Here is a 19,560-nt window from a genome sequence, read left to right on the forward strand (position 1 = left end):
TCTGTCACAAAATCACAAAGCCTCTGTAGGCAGAGTGCCTGTGGATATCATTTTGTGGCATAACTTAGGGGATCTTCAACTGCTTTGAAAGGAGCCTGCATTTAACTCCCTGAGAGCTCACCTCCCTCTCTGCCCTCACGTTGGCCAGCAAAACAGAGAGTTGATAAACAAAAACCATCAAAGGGCAGGATTTCCAAGTAACTTCAAAATGTTACTTCAAAATGGGAGGTTTGAATAGTAAGGACCATTAAAATAAGATCAGATTTTAGCACTGGGCAGTCAGAGTCTCCAGCAGGCCCTCAAAGGCAACTTCAGTTGTAGCCAAATCCCCACCACCACCTCCTTATCACAGCCTTTATCTGTGTCACCACAGTGACAGCAGCATAGGAAGTTTTATCTACATTTTGCTGTGCAACTGAATCCCAAAAATATGTTGGGGTGTGTGAACAGGACCCTTTTCAGCAGAGATCACACTGCTGCAAGGCCAAAGATCCCTTTTATTCCAGGGCAGGGCTCACCTGGGAGCTTCTAAAAAGGAGTTGATGTTACAAATCTCTAAAGAAGTCACTAACTGTCAATATAAAGGGTTTCCATATTGCTGAAATTTTTTCCACAGCAAAGATTCTTAGAAAATTTCTGCTACTCTGTTATTTATATTCTTCTCTCAGCTGATAAAAAGGGATGAGTTTCACAGTCTGTTCAAAGCTTTAAAAAAAGTCCATCTTTATTAGCAGTTCCCAATTCAGCTGTCACATTCCTTTCTTTTGTGCTTAAAATGTGTTTGGAAGTGCTCAGAAACTCGAGGGAAGTCACCCCAGCCAGTCAGGAATGCTCATGGGAAGTGGAAAATCCCTGGAAATCAGGCAGGACTGTCCCAGTGCAGAGCCCCTGGCAAAAGGGGAAAGCCCAGCCCAAAAGGCACTACCAAAAATATTTCACTTGCTGGGAGTATCTGGGATTTGGCAAGTACCTTTTGCTTTTCTTTTTCTCATTTTATTTGAAAGAGCCAAACACTTATTTGGAGCCTTTGGGGATGTCTGTTCTGCGGGTCAGTGCTGCAGAAGAGAGAAGTTTAACTTTGGCTCAAGTGTAGACAAATAAACTCCTCAGCTCTGTGATGCTCAGAGAGGGCTTCGAACACTCCTGGCATTCTGAAACACACCTGTGATGTGAGGCAAATGTTAGTAAATAATCTGTATAGAAACTTGATTTTTCTGTGCCTTCACACCCACTCACATCCAGACTAAAACCAGTTGGCATCAGCTGTCTTACAATTTTTAAATTGCATTTTGCCTGGACATCAAAGCATGCTACATCTTTTAAAGGGAATAAAGAGGCTGGAGCTGATTGCAAGAGCTCTGTGTGATCATGGTAGTTCATTAACACCTTTACAAGCTGTTTCTAACCTTTTCCCTGGATCCCAAATTCAGCTTGAATGGAGAGACAAATGGCTGGGGGGACAGAAAGTACCACAGACCTGCTCCTCTACCTCTCATTTCCATTGCAGGCAGGAGGAACCAGAGGGGTTGGTCTGCACAAAGAGTGTAAAATGAACAAGGAAAGATATTTCTCTGAGCAAATTTTGACAGCAATCTGGTGACAGCTGCACATCCTGGACAGGCTTGTCCAGGGCATGGGGGTCCAGGGATCCAGGGACTGCTGGGAGAGCTGTTTGTCCTGAGGATGACAGAGATGTGGAGTTGATTTCTAAAACCTCCTTCCCTCCTCAACCCTGCTGGTTAAGAGAAGAAGAAGAAAGAAAAGAAGAAGTCAAGTCCCAGATGGGAGGGATGAGGAGATGCCTTGATCTTGGGGCTGAAATTCCTCTTGTAAAGCTACAGAGAAAGACTCCTTTTTTCTATAACACATGAAGGTATGGGGAGATGAAAATGTTCAAACTGGTATGGAGCAAAGGGCCTCCATGCCAAAGTAAGCAGATTGTAAAGCAGTTCTAATCTATGAGAAGTTTGAACAGAGAGAGAGAGAAGAGTGATGTGCCCCCAGGGAGAGAAGAAGAAGACCTCTGAGTCTGAGTCTATTCCCAGAGATAAAGATGATTTTAGAGATAGATAATGAGAATTAGTGTAAGCTTTTGCTCCTGGAAAACATTATTTCTGTGGATAATGGTGCCAGGATCTGGTGAGAGGGACAGTGAAGTCCTCTAATATGATATTCCATGATTATCCAGCATTGGGAAGTCACACTAAGAGCCCAGTGGTTTCTAACATGGTGGTGTGCACTCAGACTTGGGGGTGTCAACCAACTCATATCCTTTGCCCACTCTGTCTGTAGAATGGAAATTGTTGGTTCTTCCAAAAAAGAATTGACTTCAGGATGGGTCTGTGATCAGGAACTTTTATTCCCAGAAAAATAAGTCATCGTCATGTTTATGCAATCCTCAAAACCTCTGGTGCAATTTGCATTTAGCAAGGACAAGGAACGATCAAATTATGCTCAGGCAGTCTCTGAGGAGAGCTGGGGGTCCTGCTGTGCCCAGCCTGCTTTCCAAGCCAAACTGACAGGGGGCATTTGGAGAAAGCTTTGTAGAACGGGCCAGATTGTTGACATTTCTCCAAACAGACCTATTAACCTGTGGAGGAATTTGAGAATCACACACCCCGAGTCCTGAGTGTCCCTGAGCCACATTTTCAGTGATCACATTATTCATATTCCCAAGGCGAAAAAATACCCCGGCAATGAATTCTGTCTGGCCTTGTGTTTCCTCCTTCTGCAAAGGAGGCTGCAGCTCTGCATTTCTGATGTCAAATTTGACCACGTTCAGAAAGTTTCTGTCTCCAGGTGGAATTCAGTCTATTGACACAGTTGGATTTTTACAGCGCAGTGAAACATTAACCACTTCCTTTCCTCCTCCCTAACCCTTGACCTGTCATTTAGGGGCAAAACTCATTTACACCAATCAAAACCTGAGTAATGACATGTTTTTTCAGCGAGGCTATTTTTGATTTACACCCCCTTAAGAGCAGAATTTACTCCTGAGTGCTCTCCTTCCTCTCAGCTTCTTCCTGCCCAGTTAAAACATTGGAGTTATTGTAGCTCCCACATTAAATCCCAGCAACCTGGAGGTCAGGCAGTCCTCAACCATTGTGGCAAATATATCAGCTCAACCTGAAACAGATCTGCCTTTCATCAGATTCTTCTTTAATGAGGTAAGAGATTTAATTTCACGGTTAAAAAAGTAAAGTGAAATAAAGGACATGTGATACATGAGCAACTCCATTAGACACCGCAAGGAAATGGGAATTGCCAGACCAGGTCTAGACAGCAGCACAGGCAGCGTCTCTGAAATGGTTAATTATGGAACAAATAGTTCACTTTGAGTGCTGCCTTGAGAGAACTCCCTTAGTCCAGGGTCTGGAGAGAAAATTCCCATTGTAGTGAGTGCATCCTATTCATTCTCACCTTGGCAAAGTGCACTTAAAAAAAAAAAATAAGGTGAAAGGATTGAAACCAGAAAGTTTTGTTGGTTTTTTTCTGTCTGTTTTTTGTGTTTTCTTTTATTTTTTTATACACAGTACAGAAAGTATTCATTCCCTGGATTGCTTTCAGAAGAGGAATCCTGAAAGACTCCTGTTGTTCCTCTCAATATTGCCCTTACACCAACTGCATCCCTTGCAGCCAGCTTCTGGACAGGACATGACTTAAGCTGGAAACCCCAGAACGTTCTGTATGTTCCCTGCTCTCATTACTGGGCTGTTTGCTTTTGTCTGTCAGTCGATGTAAAGAATGTAAAATAATCCTTTTCCTCTTTTACTGTGGGTTATTTTATTCATCTGCACCACAGTGCTGGAACAGGCACAGGTGCCAAGAGTCACTTCCAAGATTATATTTTAACAACTTCCTCAAGTGTCCATTAGCCTGCAGATGCAAATTGCTTCACTGAGGCACTGCTTGTTACTCTCTCTGTACTTATTAAATCTAATTTCTGGATCTGAGACCCCCTGAATCCAAGTTTCTGCTGTCTGAGCCAGTTGCTGAAAGGAGTAAATTCTATTATGCTGTTCTTCCTCAGTTGTAATGTCTCTAAACAAACACAGCTCACAACTGAGAGCCCTAGGGAATAAAAAAGACATATTTTTCCCAATTCTTTGTCTGGCTGCCTCCTTGAGGAGCTTCTTACTTTGATGTTTTCCAGTGTTGTAGAACTGTGGCACCTCCACTAAACAGGACATGGGCTTGCTTATACCTGCTCACACTCTTGGCTCATTAAAAACCTTTATTAAACCTCCTAAATGGGAGTGTTGGAGTGAGTAATGTTGCACTCACACTGCTGGCTCTGTGCTAGAGGCAGAGTGGGTGCAGCAAGGGTTAATCTGCCCCTGGCAGCCGTGCCTGAGGTCGGGAGCAGGGATGGGAGGGGGCACAGGCAGGGAAGATCCCCTCTGGCTCTGGGGGATCCTTTCTGTGCTGCCTCACCTGAGGGAGGAGCAGGCACTGAACAGGTCCTGTGCTCACCCCGTGGGCTGAGCATCCTCTGCTCCAGAGGAAACTTTGTTCCATTGTGGCTGCTCCAAGGATCTGAGATGCTCCAGCTCACTTCCTTACAATGTCCAGATTCCAGAGGTGGGCTCCTAAAGTTGCCTTTCCTTGGAAAAGGAAGCCCCCAAGCCCATCTGGCAGTTCTTTGAGCACACAATATCGTTGTAATTGCCAAATGTTTTCCTCCTGGCTTGCCTTGGGATGGGCAGGCAGGGGAGCACCTGTGGATAATTGGGAACAGGGATTTGTCTGCAGGTAACTGGGTCAGGCAGGAGCAGAGTCCACACAGCCTCCAACATCCCAGCCAGCCCAGCCGGGATCAGGATGGATTTTTCACACCTGTTTCTCCAAATTCAATCATAATAAAAAATTCCATGCGAGCCCAAAGAAGGCAACATTCCAGTAACATTTTGCTTTTACTGACTGAAATTTCCCGTAAGATGGGCCTCTGGCTATAGTGTGGAAAATGTGTCCTCACTCGCTTCCCCCAGCCCGCTGTGGAGACTCTGCCTGGGCTTTGTCCCTGCCCTGGGCTCGGGCACGGCTGCTCCCTGAAGCCACCAGTGTCCCCAGCAGCACTGGAGTGGCGACTCTGGGGACTCTGCTCCAAGGGATGTTCCTAAACCCTGGGTCACAGCAAATTGGGAACAGACTCTGCTCGTGTAGAGAGAACGGGGCGGGGAGGGGGGGAATGAAAATAAAATAAAAACAGAAGTCACAGTACTATCAGAGAAATACGTGTGAAGTCCCCAAGTGCTCCTGAACCTTGGCCAAAAGCCAGTTTGAAATCCCAGACTCCTGATGTGCTGAATTCCAAGTTTCCCACCCCGCTGCTCCTTTTTTTTTTTTTTTTTTTTTTTATTTTGTAGTTTATTTTTATTTAGCAACACATAGTGAGATACAAACTTTTCTGTTGCCATGCTGAGGTTGTGGAAAACTCCAGTAGGAGGCCACGGGCTGAATTTGGCCATAATTGACTGGAATTCATGACATGGAAGTGTCTTTTGTTGGCTTTACAGAATGGAATCACTTCCTAACTGTAATGAGCAATCTTGGACAGGATCATTTTGGGGTAGTAAAGCCCTGGCTGTTACACCAGAGCTTCTAAAGCTCCTTGCACAACAGCCTCTGTAAAAGGCTTTTAGGAGAGAAATAAAATATTTGGAATTTGATACCTATGGAGGTTCTGACTTCTCTCTGTTCTCCAGACATCAGTCTCAGCCTTGTGGGAGGCACTGCCTTTGCCAGAATAAATGCAGTTTGAAACAACAGCAGTACTAAAACCCTCATATGCAGACATTTGTCCTAAAAATTATTTTAGATGAAAAAATTAAACTGCACTCTCACAAATCAGGGCTGTACTGGAGAGGAAAACTTAAATTAGAGATCTTGTTCACAGCAGCAGGAATTTGGTGGTTTTTTGGTTTTTTTCTTTTTTTTTTTTTTTGGTTAAATAATTTTTCTAGGCTAAATAGACAAATGGGGATACAATTCAGCATCATAAAGTCATCCCAAGACAAATCCACATTTCAGTTGCAGGCTTGCCATTAGTTTAGGACAAAAAAAAACCTCTTGATTTTACCCCTTTACAACAACAAGACTTTTCTGCTCTCTCTTGGTCATTTTGGAAACAAAGGAATTGTTAAATTATTGATACTGATGTGCAATATCAGCAGGGAAATTTAAAAAAAGGAAACGTCAGTTCTTTTGTGACAGAACTCATGCATTCAGTTAACTTCAATGCTGTAAATGAAGTTTAGGAGGAGTATTTGTAAATACCATCATAGCACTGGCACTCAAACAATGTGGGGATAAAAGGATTGCATTCAGAATAAAAGCAGCTTACATGATGTCTATTGTTGCACTGTCATAAAATCGACCTTGTTTTAACGTGCAGTGATTTGGATTATTCTCTCCTGGAGGTTTGCTTTATTTGCTGGCTCTGGAACAAAGATAAACTCAAATGTGGGCTGAGAAAGGTGGTTATGAGCAAGAAAGAAAGTTTAAAAGAAAGTTTGAACTAAATTTGCTCTTGTGCTGTTGATGCTGAGAGAGCCCCAAACTTGTGAGGAGGTCACAGGATGCTGCTGGGGTTTGGAGAATGCAGGAAAGGCAGCTGGTATAAGGAGAAGTCAGTCAAGCCTTATCCTGGTTTAGTCTGGTGTATATTTTTCTTTTTCTGTGCTATTTGATGGACTCTGCTCTCAGTCTAAGCTGGATGTGAAGAACAAAAGGATTGTTCTGGGCTCAGTTACAAACTTACTTTTTTTTTGCTCAATCCATGACAAATCCTCGGTCTCATTCTTTTTTTTTCTTCCCCCTCAAAATTCTTGCTAGGCTGGATTTCCAAAGGCCCGGCAGTGACGTCAGCAGTGAGCTCACGCATCCAAAGAAGTCTGGGATTACAGCTGTGTTTAATAAAATCTGAGTTAGCTATAGAGAATGTAAGTAAGCTAAATCCCATCTGCTTTGAGGTTTCCCTTTGGTCCCAGAAGAAGCCAAATGCAGGATATGAGCAGAGGTGTCCGGGCTCCTTCCGGAAATGCTGGGGGAAAAGGCAAGGAAAGAGAGGCTCCCTCTGCTCCTCTGCTCTGGCTTGGTGACGTGACCTCAGCAGAGAGGGGAGAGCAGCAGGAGCTTCATTCAGCTCCCCTCACTGCTGGTTTTTGGCTTCTTTTTTCTACCTCTGTAAAGAGGGATTGAAGCTCTCGAGACAATATTTTGTGTTGAGGCTTAGGTGTTTATTATTTCTTATCTCTATTACAAGTGGTGAGTTCTACAGCATTCTACTAACAAGGAAGGATGTTGAGACACTTGAGCACGTGCAGAGGAGGCAGCGAGGCTGGAGAGGGGCTGGGAGCACAAACCCTGTGAGGAACCACTGAGGGAGCTGGGGGTGCTCAGCCTGGAGAAAAGGAGACTCAGAGGTGACCTCAGCACTCTGTACAGCTCCTGAAAGGTGGCTGTGCTCAGCTGGGGCTGGGCTCTTTCTCCAGGCAGCTCTGACAGAACCAGAGGACTCAGTCTCAAGCTGTGCCAAGGGAAATTTAGGTTGGATATTAGGAAAAAGTTTTTTACAGAAAGGGTGATAAAGTTCTGGAATGGCTGCCTGGTGGAGTCACCATGCCTGGGTGTGTTTAAAACAAGCCTGGATGTGGCACTGTGTCACCCTGATTTTCAAGAGTTTTCTAAAGCCTTCTGAGTTTACATTCTTGTAGAGAACTTTCCCACACAACTTTCTGTAAACAACCTGTTGTTTTGTATTCTTTCACAGAGGCGGAGAAATTTGATGTACAGGTAGTTTGTCCAGTGTCGTTGGAGAGGTGGCACGTTCACCCTCCAATCCACTGGCACCTTTTGGGAACTATAAGAGATTAGAGTCAGAGAAAATAAATTAGTCTTTTCATCGTGACCAAAGCTGTGATGTGTCGTTTTTCCTTGTGCCATCTGGTGACAGCACTGGGTGCCAGGGTTTAGCTGAGGGGTTGGGGCTGGGTTGGACTCGATGATCTTGAAGGTCTCTTCCAACCCAGTGATTCTGTGAATTCTGTGAACAAGCTACAAAATGGCTAACTCTTGTTACAAGGTCTTTTAAGGCTAAACCATCCAATTAAGAAGTGACACCTAAATTATTTTCACTTTTAACCCAATAACTGATCCCCCGAAGCCTGCAATGTGGACTTTTCTGCCCAATTACAAAACATGACCCAAACCCATGGAGAAGAAGGAAGAAGATGAAGAACAACCAGCTATCCTTCCCCATATATATCATTATTTTCTAAAACCTTAGACTCTAAGTCTTTCACCCAGTGATATTACACCCTTCTAATTAAACTACACACCCAAACTACACACTCAGTGCTATCAATTAATTTTGGAAGCCTTCTCCACGGCCCCAGGTCAAATATAGCATTTTCTTGCAGGTCTGTGCCCTTCAGCACAGAAAGTTTAAAATTCTCAGCATCCAGAATTCCAGCACTTCACTGCCAGGGAAATAGGGTCAGAGCTCTGGGAACACACAGCAGCTCTTTGCCCCTTGCTGATTCCACTGAAATCCCAAATAAATGGGACAGCAGCAGGACTTGGGCTGTGCTCCCCTCTCTTCAGACCTGGAGATGAGCAGCTCCTCAGTCCCCACAGTTCTGAGGGCTCCTGTAAGTGAGGGGGGGATGATCATGAGCTGGCTCTTGGCAATATTTAACAATATGGATGTGATCATCCAGATGGTCAGGGGGAAAATTGGATAAAAAACAGAGGAGAGACAGAAACTACTTCAAACTTTCCACTCAAAATCAAGATAAAGCTGGGAAATCCAGTGGAAATTCCCACAAGTCTGCTTTTCCTTGACCATGTTTTTTGTTGTGTTATCAAGCAGTCAGGAAATAATCAGGAAAATTTAGCCATAAAAACCTCCTTGTTGGTAACTGAGGAAGCCAAAATGATGTTTTCATTATATGGCTCTATTGTTCCAAGCAGCCCCCTGCCCCTGCTCCTGGGATTTTGCTCTTGAACATGAGGTTCTACATCCAAAGTTTAGCTCTTCCTTGGAAAATCACAGAGCAGTTCCAAGGTTCACACAAAACCCCTGTGCCAGTGCTGTTTGCAGAGCAAACACTCAGCTCTCCATCAGCCACATTCCCGACTTCTCCTGATGTTTTTATCTGCTGGATGGGGAGGTTAAATATCCCTTTTTTCCCTAATCTATGACCATGGTTTAATACTTGAAAATAATTTTAGGATATGCTTTAAAGGCCAGAGACTTCAGTGTCTAAGGCCAGCACAAACAGGCTTCCAGTTATTTGGGGATTTTTCTTGTCTTCTCAACCACACCTAGAGATTCTCAGCATTGCACAGATGGCTTTCCTCTGGGGGAGATTTTTCTTTTTACTCAAAGGACAGACAGACAGACAGGTCCCTTCTGCACTTATTGGAGTGAATTGAATAGAAACCCTGGGATCCCAGAGTGGTTTGGGTTGGAAGGGTCCAGGCTGGGTGGAGCTCTGGCCTGGTGGAAGGCAGGGAGCTGGAATGAAATGAGCTTTAAGCTCCCCCCAACCCAAACCACTCTGGGATTCTGTGGATTTCCATCAGGTTTTCTATCAAATGTGTGCTCAGGTGTGCTCACATCTGTCTGTGCTGTGTAATTATCCACTCTGTGCCCTTCACTAGCAGCAGGAGTCCTCTTCCCTGTGGGGCACATGCTGGTTTTCATCATATTGGAACATGTTTCTTCTGGAATGGGTAAGAACTATGGATTTTTGCCTTGCTGTTTTCCTTACTTAAGCTTCAGTAGGGAAACTGTGCCTGCGAGACATTTAGGGATATGTTTAACATGATTAGCTGCAATTTTGACACCAACAATCTTAAAAAACATGATTGCAGTAAAGTGCATGTAAGTATTTTGGGATGTGTAGAAGCACTTGAGCATTTTTATGAAGCCAAGCACTGAGAGGGTACAAATTGCTGTGGCACGGGATAAAACCTTTTCAGCAGCCGAGTTGTTTTCCCTGTGCCATCTCTGGAGAAAACACTCTTGGATTGATGCTAACAAGCTGATAAACTTTACACCAGCCCAAAGATCAAGTTTCACTTTCTCCCTCAGTCCTCAGGGATTTGATGTTCTCTTTTTTTTGTCAGTTTTCATACCTTGGTGCATAGCCAAAGCCATATTCTGTCACATAAACTTCTAATAAATCTACTGCAAATATGATAAAAGCCAAAGAAGTCACTCTGTCTCACCGAGTCTGACACCAGCAGTTTGCATGGAAAATATTTATGTACCAGCATAGTCGTCATTGTCTACTTATTCTTTTTATTTTGAATTTCCTCGAGGGAGTTTTGCCCAGAGATTATCTTTGTAAATGTTTGTGATATCACTATCAACACATTTTTTTGTCTGGTCATTATCAGTGTGCTGATGCTTCTCTTGCAAAGGGCTTTTATTTTATGGATCTGGGAAAGAGAGGATCAAGTTCAGGTCCCACTCTCAGGTGTCCCACAGCTTTGGGACACTGATGTGATCAGAGAGCTGGAAGTAACTTTATTAAACACCAATATGTGCTCAATTCCTGCTTGTTTGTCATTAAGCCTGTGGCCTTGCCGGGTTGGCAAAGCCAGCCAGGACATTGTCAGCCCTTGGAGAGGCTGAGGGGGCGTCTGTCACAACCCCAGGCACCGCACAGCCCCGGTGGATCTGTCCCCAACAGCTGCTGTCCCCAACAGCTGCTTCCTATTTCTTCATTCTGGGAACGAATGCAGCCCTTGGGAAATGCCCTGATACAAACAATAAATACAAACAGTAGAGGAAATTTCCTTCTCCTTTTTGGAGATCATCTCTTAAAAATTCCAAAATTGTCAAGTATTTTTTCTTTGTGTTCTTTAGTGTTTGGTGTGATATTTAATACATCAGTGAATATTATGGGGGCTTGCCTTTACAGTTTTCTACTTCTGCAGGAATTGTAAACTTGCACCTTCAGTCTCTGCATTTTATTTAGCTCAGACTTCCCCAGGGTTAGGAATGAGCTTCTGCATTCTCTGGTCCCAAACCTGTGGGCACCTTTTAACATGGGCTGCAATTGCCAGGATCAATCTCTTCCCAAATTAATGTTGTCTTCAGCATGGTAGTCTGACCACTACTCAGAGTATTTGGGAAAACTTTTTCAATATATAATTATATAAATTATAATTATATAAATTAGTATTTCCACTGGAAAAGTGACCAGTGCAGTGTTTAGAAGCCCTTTTGAGCCATCACATCAGGGAAGGGGGAATTTTAGTGTAGAAATAACATGAATTATTGTAAATACGAATTTAAAGCAATAATTGATATGATTTCTGGGGAAGTAACCTGAAGTGTCCTGTTTAATTGTGTTGAGTGGTTGTAAGGAAATGCTCTCATAAAAAATCACTTTGTTTGGCAACAATTGTCAAAGAAGAAGCAAATGGTTTTCTGCAAATTCCTGGGAAACCAAGAGAAAAGTAGCAGATAAGGTGGTAATCCAAGAGCCAGGGTTTTAGCAGGATTGCTGGAATATTGCTTAATTTGAAGCACAATTAACTGAGCTGTATTTGGCTACAGTGGTAAAGGAATGAAGGCAATGCAGGTGGAAAGACAAAAGCATTTTGATTTTGGTTCTGTGCCAGGGAAACCTTGTGAATATGGTCTGGAAAGACAGAAAATTTAGCAAAAGGATACTCAGTGAAAAAGGGTCGAAGAAATTGACCTAAAATCATCAATCTTAAGAATGGAGCACAGAAAGGATCTTAAAGTCTCCTTAAGGATCAGCCTCTGGTATCAGAGTCTCTCTTTAAATCTTGATTTTTCCTCTTCCTCTTGCAATTAAAGGAGTTGTTTTCAGCGGGATGGTTTCCTTGGGACTCTCCTGGGGCTGTTCTCAGGCTCCTGCTCTGCTCTGGGCTCACATCCCCGAGGCTGCTGAGCTCCAGGAGCTCCCAGGGATGCCCAGGGTGGGGTTGTTGGGGTGTCTGTGCAGGGCCAGGAGCTGCACTGGGTGATCCTTGCGGGTCCCTTCCCACTCAGGATATTCTGTGATTGTGTGATTCTATTCTAACATGACTTTTCTCTGATAAATACATTTCCTTCCAGCCACAAGCACTGAATGCTCCTAAAATTGTTCCGATCTTGTCATTTATGTTTCAGATGTTGTACTGCAGTGGCTCACTGCATTCCCATCTGTGTGCTCCTGAAATTGGCTGCACTCTGTGCATGGCAAAAGATTCTCAGGCTCCACTAAGGGTTCTGTTAATTCACATTCAGGGCAGCTTTCACTCTCAAACGTGCTGCTACAAAGCAGATTATTCCTAGGTATTAAATTGGAACTAAATCTAATTACCTGTGTTGTGACAATTTTATCCCATGGTAATAAGGAAGAGGGTTTTTTTGCATTTTACTAATATTTCCCCCAACAATTAGTAGGTCTTTTTTAGGCTTTCATAAATATCAAGCTATTCCTAGATTTGTTTATAATTTATGACTTTTCACAGATCATTGAATTTCATTGCTAACACTGACTTGCAAGCCCATAAAACCACAGCAACAAACTCCAGCATATTCTGCTGAGTGTTTATTTAATCTCTCCCTGTTCTTTTCATTAAAAAAAAAAAATCAATTTCTATTCACATTCATCTAATGAAAGAGGGCACCGCAGGGCACAGAATCCAGTGCTGGTCCTGCTCGTTAGAGATCACAACCTGGAGCTAACTTTCTGATTAAAATACATTTTCCCTGTTCTTTCATGTTATCATTTGTTTCTGACTCAGCCGATGGTTCAATGTTTGCCACAGACTGTGATTAAGGATGGGTGAGCCCAAAAAAGATAAAACAAGAACAAGCCTGAACTCTTACCTGGAACTTATCTTCTGTGGCATTTTTTTTTTTTTTAAGTCAGGCAAGTGGGTGGTGAATTATTGGAGAAAACATTAGTTTAACTTTTAATTCAGCAGCTGTTGGTGGAAAAAAAAAAGGCATTAACAAATGCTCCCAAAATAAATCCCACAAGTTTCTTCCCTCAGTTTGACTTTATCTTGTGTAGACTTGTGTGAATGAACAGGGAGATAAAGTGTTTTGTGAAAGAACTACTGAAATAAGAGACAGGAAATGGTTCATTGTATGGAGAACTGTCATTTCCTGAGTCCCATTCTGATTTTATTGGAAAAATTGTGTTACATCTCCCATGCAGGTTTAGTCTTGAATACACACTTTGTTGAATTAGAAATCATCCTTAAATCACAGAATATTCTGAGCTGGAGGGGACACAGAAGGATTGAGTCCAACTCTGAAGTGAAGGATCAAACAAGCTCAGGGTTATTTCACACCCTGAATTGAAGCAGAGCTGGCCCAGGCTGGCTGCAGGACCAGCTGGAGAAGATTCTGAGAATTGCACACAAAAATTGGAGACCTGCTGATGACTGTATTCAACAACACTTTGGGGTTGGTGGACATGCCCAGAACAAGAGGTTCTTCTAAGAAATCAGTGCTCAAGGAGGGTTCAATGCCTTTAGCAGGAATTAAGTAATATTTCTGACCCTCTTTTCATCACAGGCTCATTTCTTTTCTGAGGGCATGACTGTTATGAACCACAGCATTTCACAAAATTAATGTAGAAATTGGAAATGGGTGTTGATGTTTGGAAAAGACTAAAATTTATGCAGCGTGTGGAGAGCTTGGGGTGAGCTCAGTGATATAATCAGGCACACAGGGGGTCAATGTTGTACAGAAAAGACATAGCAAGGGAAATTTAAGTAGTTCAGTGGGCAAAAAAGCTCTGCATTTTATGGTCTTCTAAAATAGAATTTCAGGGTCAGGGATTCCCCCGTCCCTTTCTACATGTGCAGGATTGGTAGTGCTGTGGAGGAGCAAAAAGGAAAAAACATCCTGAACCACACAATCATGGAATACCCTGAGCTGGAAGAGACCCCAAGGATTGCCCAGCCCAGCCCCTGGCCCTGCCCAGACCCCCCACCAACCCCACCCTGGGCATCCCTGGCAGCGCTGGCCAAACGCTCCTGGAGCTCTGGCAGCCTCGGGGCCGTGCCCATTCCCTGGGGAGCCTGGGCAGTGCCAGCACCCTCTGGGGGAAGAACCTTTCCTGCTCTCCAGCCTGAGCTGTCTGACACAGATTCATGCCCTTCCCTCACTGATGTGCCCATGGAGCCAGGGAAAGGCCAGCTGGGAGGAGATGTGTTCAGAGAGGAATATCATCCAAAATTCCCAGGCAATCCTTTTTTATCCTTTTGAGCATCTTTGCTCCTGAGGAGGATCCCAGGAGCAGAGGTTTGTGTTTTCATGGCCCTCAGAGATGTTTGGGTACTTCTTGCTTTCTAAACCATCCTACAGAAGAGTGACTTCATCTTTTCTCCTGGAAGACAGACCTGAAAGTTCAAGAATCATCTTCCTCTTTCCTCCTCTGCCACCACCTCCCCAACAACAGAACCCAAGGGAAACAGAAACTCAGAGCACAGCGGGATGGGGTACAGGATTTTAGAGTCAGGAGGAGGGAATCCGTGCTAATGAGAATCCTTTAACTGTGATCTTCTCTTTTTTGCCACAAGCCTGAGGTTCAGGGGTACTCAGAGACAACAAAGAGCCCTGGAAAGGTCCCAGCTGAGCGCTCTGTGTGTCACTGATAGCTCCGGGTTGGGAAGCAGGGAAGCCCTGAGCCTCACAGAAGTGCTTGGGTTATCTGTACACACAGACAGCCGCGTAATCTCTTTTTATCTGATCTGAGAAGAAAGGGAATCCCTCCTGTGTTGTCCTCTTTGGGCTTTTATCTCTCCTATTTTAGTTCGGGGATTTTTTGTTTGTGTTTTGTTTTACAAAGACTCAGGCAACGACTCTGCTCACTTTTCTTGTGAATTCCCCACGCTTCTGCCTCCAGCTCTTCAGAGCACGAGGGCAAAAGGATGCAAAAGAGATCACAGGCTTGAAAAGATGGGAATATGCCAGATCCTCTGTTTGTGTAAATCTGAATTTTGCAGTTGATTCGGGGTCTATTTACACCGACATTAAACCCATTAATATCTGTAGGAGTCCCTAGAATTTAAACCCTCCTTGTATTTCCCCTGATTTCATGCAAGCTTGCTACTATTTCACAACGTTAAAATAATGGGGGTGAGGGGATTAAAACTCCTGATAATGCACTCTGCTGATGCTGTAAGGAAAATATTCTGCTTTCTGAGTCATTTGCCCTGAGCTGACTTTCTTTTTGAATGGTTCAGGGGGTTTCCTTCTTTAGCCATAAATCGCATGCAAATTCTTTGTGTGTGTGTGTGTGTGTGCCTGTGGATGACAGCGTGAGTGTGTGAGTGTGTGTGCGCGCCTTTCAGAAGCCACGCCAGAGAGAGAGACAGAGAGGCTGTTCCTTTAAAGCAAAACTGAAAAAAAAAATGCCTTCAGGCGTCCTATTACAGTGGAACGAGCCAAGGATCAGGATTTGCAGCTCAGCTATATAAACCCAGCAGAATCTGGCTGCTCTGACCAGTTTGCCTTGCTGTCAAAGCTCGCTGCCTTGCGCTCGCACACGGCACCGGACAACGCAACTTCGCCGAGTTTTGACAGGACGGCAACAAAGTCAGGAGAGCCCAGCTGGCTTTGAACACCGTATTTATTTCATGGAGGCTGCTCACAGCGGGATCTAAGCTCTGTCAGAGTCTCTAAGGTAAGTCTGCTTCCCCCCTGAATTAAAAAGTGCTCTCACGCAGAAGTCTGCAGTGACCCCGTGCTCCGGCATCACCCTCGTGGCTGTGACGGTCAGGTGAACGGACAGGGATCCTGTTAGGGAATCGTTCTGGATTGGAGCATGCCTGCCTCGAGGTCTGTCTGCATTGTCCGGTGCAGTAATGTCAGAAATGTCTCGATGACATCCACCCGACCCAATGAATGAATGGAGCAGGAGCTGGCTGGGTGCTGGACATCCACACAAGCACAGACAGAGCCTGGACTGACAGGCAGGGCAGGAACGCAGATTTGGGATTTCCTCTTGGCTCCTGGAGTGCTAGAAATGTTTCCCCCATCCTCACCTCGCGAACCAGACTAAATCCACTGGCAGGTTTTAACCCTCCCAAATAACTCTTGTTGTGCTCCTGTCTGTGACCTGATGAGAGCTGGGCCCTTCCCGCTGGTCATTTGCTGTCCCCACACTTTTTTTTTTTTTTCCGAAGCCTTTGTCACCTTCCTCCCCACCCCCACTGGGCTCCAGTTGCTTTTAAAAGTCCGGTAATATTAGCCTGCAGTGGAGAGCAAAGCACAAAGGAAGATTCAAGTGGTATTTTATTACCCCTGCTTTGCTGGGTGGGTTCTGGGAGCGGGAGGGTGAAATTCTCCATCCTCATGGAAAAACAGAGGCACTTGCTCTGTGTCTCAGCTCCTTGCTCCCTGGTGCACTGAGATTTTCTGCATGACTGTGTCTGCACTTACCAGAGAGGCTCAAATTGGCTTAAAAAGGAGAAGCTGGCTGGGAGAAGGTGAACACACTCTAGATTCATTTAGGAGCTAAACTCACTCACTCAAGACTTTGTGTTACATCACCTTTGCAGAGTTTTCCCTGCCTGATTTTCTGTCTGGCTACCAGGACAGAGAAGTTTTTGGCAGTTAATCTAAACTTCTGAAAAGTCTGCCTCATACTGTGGAAAGGAATATTCAGTTTGAAATGATGGTGATGTGTTGTGTTGCACAGTGGAAACATAAAATTAAAGAGCAAAATAAAAACATTGATAAAAGTTTTTCTTAATGAAAAAAACAGAAAACAATGAGGTGGATGTGATTCTATGGTCTGGGTAAAAGCCTTGCTATCCAGCTCTTGGGTTTGGTTTTCTCTCCTGGTTTAATTTTTTAAGACCATAGTAAGTATTGGGAATTAATTTTACACACTTTCTGATTAATGTGACATTAATGAGGGTTGTTTTATTGTGCTGGGTTTGTGCATTTGCCTTTTAAAGCTGTGAAATCATGAAATGGTTTGGGTTGGATGGGACCTTGGAGATCATCCAACTCCAGCCAAGGGCAGGGACACCTTCCACTAGACCAGGTTGCTCAGTTTAGGAGTGCTGGAGTCCAAAATTGAGGTGGACAATGGGGATTAGGGACCATCCTTTGAATCCTAGGGGAACTTGCAGAAATGTGATGGCTTTTGGGTTGTTTCTTACTGATACAGGGAACGTAGGGGCAAATTGAATCTGAAGAAGTTTGACCAGAAGAAAGTTTTTAGCCAAGAGGAGATAACTGGTCTGTCTGCAGCTCAACTTCCCTGGCAAGGAATTTGGGGAGCAGCTGGAAGAGCTGTCAGGGTGTTCCCGGTGCAGGTGCTGCCCCGTGCTCAGGGAAGGATTTGCACCTGAACTGAGCAGAGTGATGGACAGGAGTGACAAGGGCTGTGCCTCCCATCACTGACCCAGGCACAGTCACTCTCCCAAATACCAAACTGGCATTCACTTCCCATATTTTTTGCTCATTAATTTTATCCTCTAAGCTCCTTTCAGCCTAGAGAAATTTCTTTGCAAGTTCCAGACCTTAATCCTGTCACTAGAGTTACTTTATCAGTGTTTCCAGAGCCAAAGGATCTGCTGCAAAGTCCCCAGTCTGCAGATAAGAATGTCAGGTCTCATCTGGAGAGAAAGCAGAAATTCTGCTAAAGAAATCCCTTCCAGGTACACAGTGGTCATGGGCACATGGAAAAGACAAACCAAACCCAAATCTCCTGTTGAAATTGTGATGCTTAATGGTGTTAGAACTTACTGGGAAAATCCCTAAACACAGGCTAAAATGTGCTCCACAAATTCTGAGTAACTGTTAGCTGGAGGCTTTTTGAAAGCCATCCTCTTTTATTAACCTAGCTCTTTAAAACTGGATCATTTCTCCTCAGGATTCACTCAAACTTAACTATCATGTTGCTCTAACATCATTTCTAAAGGTGTCTGACATTCAGCTTTTTTTCATATTAGTGCTTTTCATAAAATATCTAAAAAAAGCCAAAGACTATTCATGGGTGAAGGCATTTTGGCTTGCTATAAAGAGACTGTCAAAGTTTGTTCTTGAGCATTGTCTCACTTTTTGATAAGAAAATGAGATTAAATGGCAGGGTCTGTGCCTTTTGGGACTCTCATCCTTTTCAAGAGTCAGGCAGAACTAAAAAGCAGAAGTGTCTGTGAAACAGTGATGCTGCTGTGGATCCAGAGCTTTAACCCTTTCATCCCTCCTGGCAAAACCATTTGGAAAACCAGCTTGGCCAGTTCTGTGCTGTTTTCCTGGTACAACACCACGGTGCCTCTGTCTACCCAGCCTTGTTGGATGTGTCTAAAGGTTTAAGTGGTTCTGATGGCATTTAATTGTCCTGGGTTGGACAATGGGTGTCTGGTGGAAGTGGATGTAAGGGAGAAAGAGTTTCCATCCAGTCCCATATCCCTTAGAGAGCCCTGGTATCCCTGGAGGAATATTACCTTTGGAAGGAAGATTAATGCAGAGGGTGTGTCTGCTTGGTTATCAGCTACACATTCACCTGTCCTACCTCTGTGCCATGAGAAATCCAGAGTGCTTAAATAATTACTCTAATTTGAAGCCTGTGACTTGATAAATTCCTCCTTGGCTTCGTGCCATCACAGTCTGCTAAGCTGAAGGGCCACTGACAGTTTTAAGGTCTAGTGGCTCATAAAACTCCAGGCTTAGGAGTGGATGATTTACATCCCTGGAAAGTTTGAAATCTCAGCTTTCCAATAATAAAAGGAATTCGTTTTGAACTGTGTCAGTTTGAGATACAGGGCTTTGAAACTGGGCTCTGATTTACCAACGTGTGCTTTCTCAGACTGGTGTGAGTTTAGCACACCCTGCTCAAAGACGGAGCTCTGATCTAACCCTGTGGTTATAAACTGCAGACGTCTGAAACTACTGTAAAATGTAATAGCTGCCTTTAGTGGTTTTAAGGAAGCTGCTGATGTCATATTGCAGAAAAAAATCATTGTTGCTGAAGAGGGAAACTAAGGAAGACAGCAATCTAAGTGAAATAAGTTAATATTTTGTCATCTACCAGGCTCAGAAATCTTCAAAACGGCAGGCAATTATAGGATTAGTAACTAATGAGTTCTGGACAGGAAACACCATAACCTGAGGTCAAGAGCTCAAAATAAGGAATGTGTACAGATTGCTTATGAGTTTTTAAGATGCAATTTAGTTCATTAAACTGCTTGATATTAAAGAGGACTTGTAGTCCATGGCTTTGGTTGGTTGATGTTGTAATATTTGCTCCAGCATTTTAGAACCTCACTAGAAGGAGTGAGGAGGTTTAATAAATTATGCTCTCTGCCACAGAGAACTTCCAATTCCTCTTAGTAGCTATTCCCCAAAAAATTCTTTGTATAGTGAAAATAAAAAGGAAATAAGAAGGCAGTTCTTTGAGACTGGAAAGCAGAGAAATGAAGGGACAATCTTGAGTGGTCACAGTTTCCACCAAGCTCAGGGTTTCTACAAGTGTGAAGCCTCCCCTCCCTCAGTGCTTGCTGTCCACTCGTGTGTCTGACCCCCTGGCCAGTCAGAGCTGGAGTTAAAAGCCTTCC

At 43.9% G+C, this 19,560-nt stretch overlaps 1 protein-coding gene across 5 annotated transcripts in view; it reads left to right on the plus strand.

The window, feature by feature from the left end:
* The first annotated feature begins 15,539 nt into the window (after positions 1–15,539).
* The window catches only part of TNC (tenascin C), a 72,004-nt gene continuing 67,983 nt past the window's right edge, over positions 15,540–19,560 (plus strand). For all 5 annotated transcript variants that reach the window (XM_053961928.1, XM_053961931.1, XM_053961930.1 and 2 more), the window contains exon 1: positions 15,540–15,674. The gene's annotated coding sequence lies outside the window, so the exon portion shown is untranslated. The remainder of the gene's footprint in view (positions 15,675–19,560) is intronic.

Source organism: Vidua chalybeata, chromosome 21 (genome assembly GCF_026979565.1).
Source record: "Vidua chalybeata isolate OUT-0048 chromosome 21, bVidCha1 merged haplotype, whole genome shotgun sequence".
NCBI lineage: Eukaryota > Metazoa > Chordata > Aves > Passeriformes > Viduidae > Vidua > Vidua chalybeata.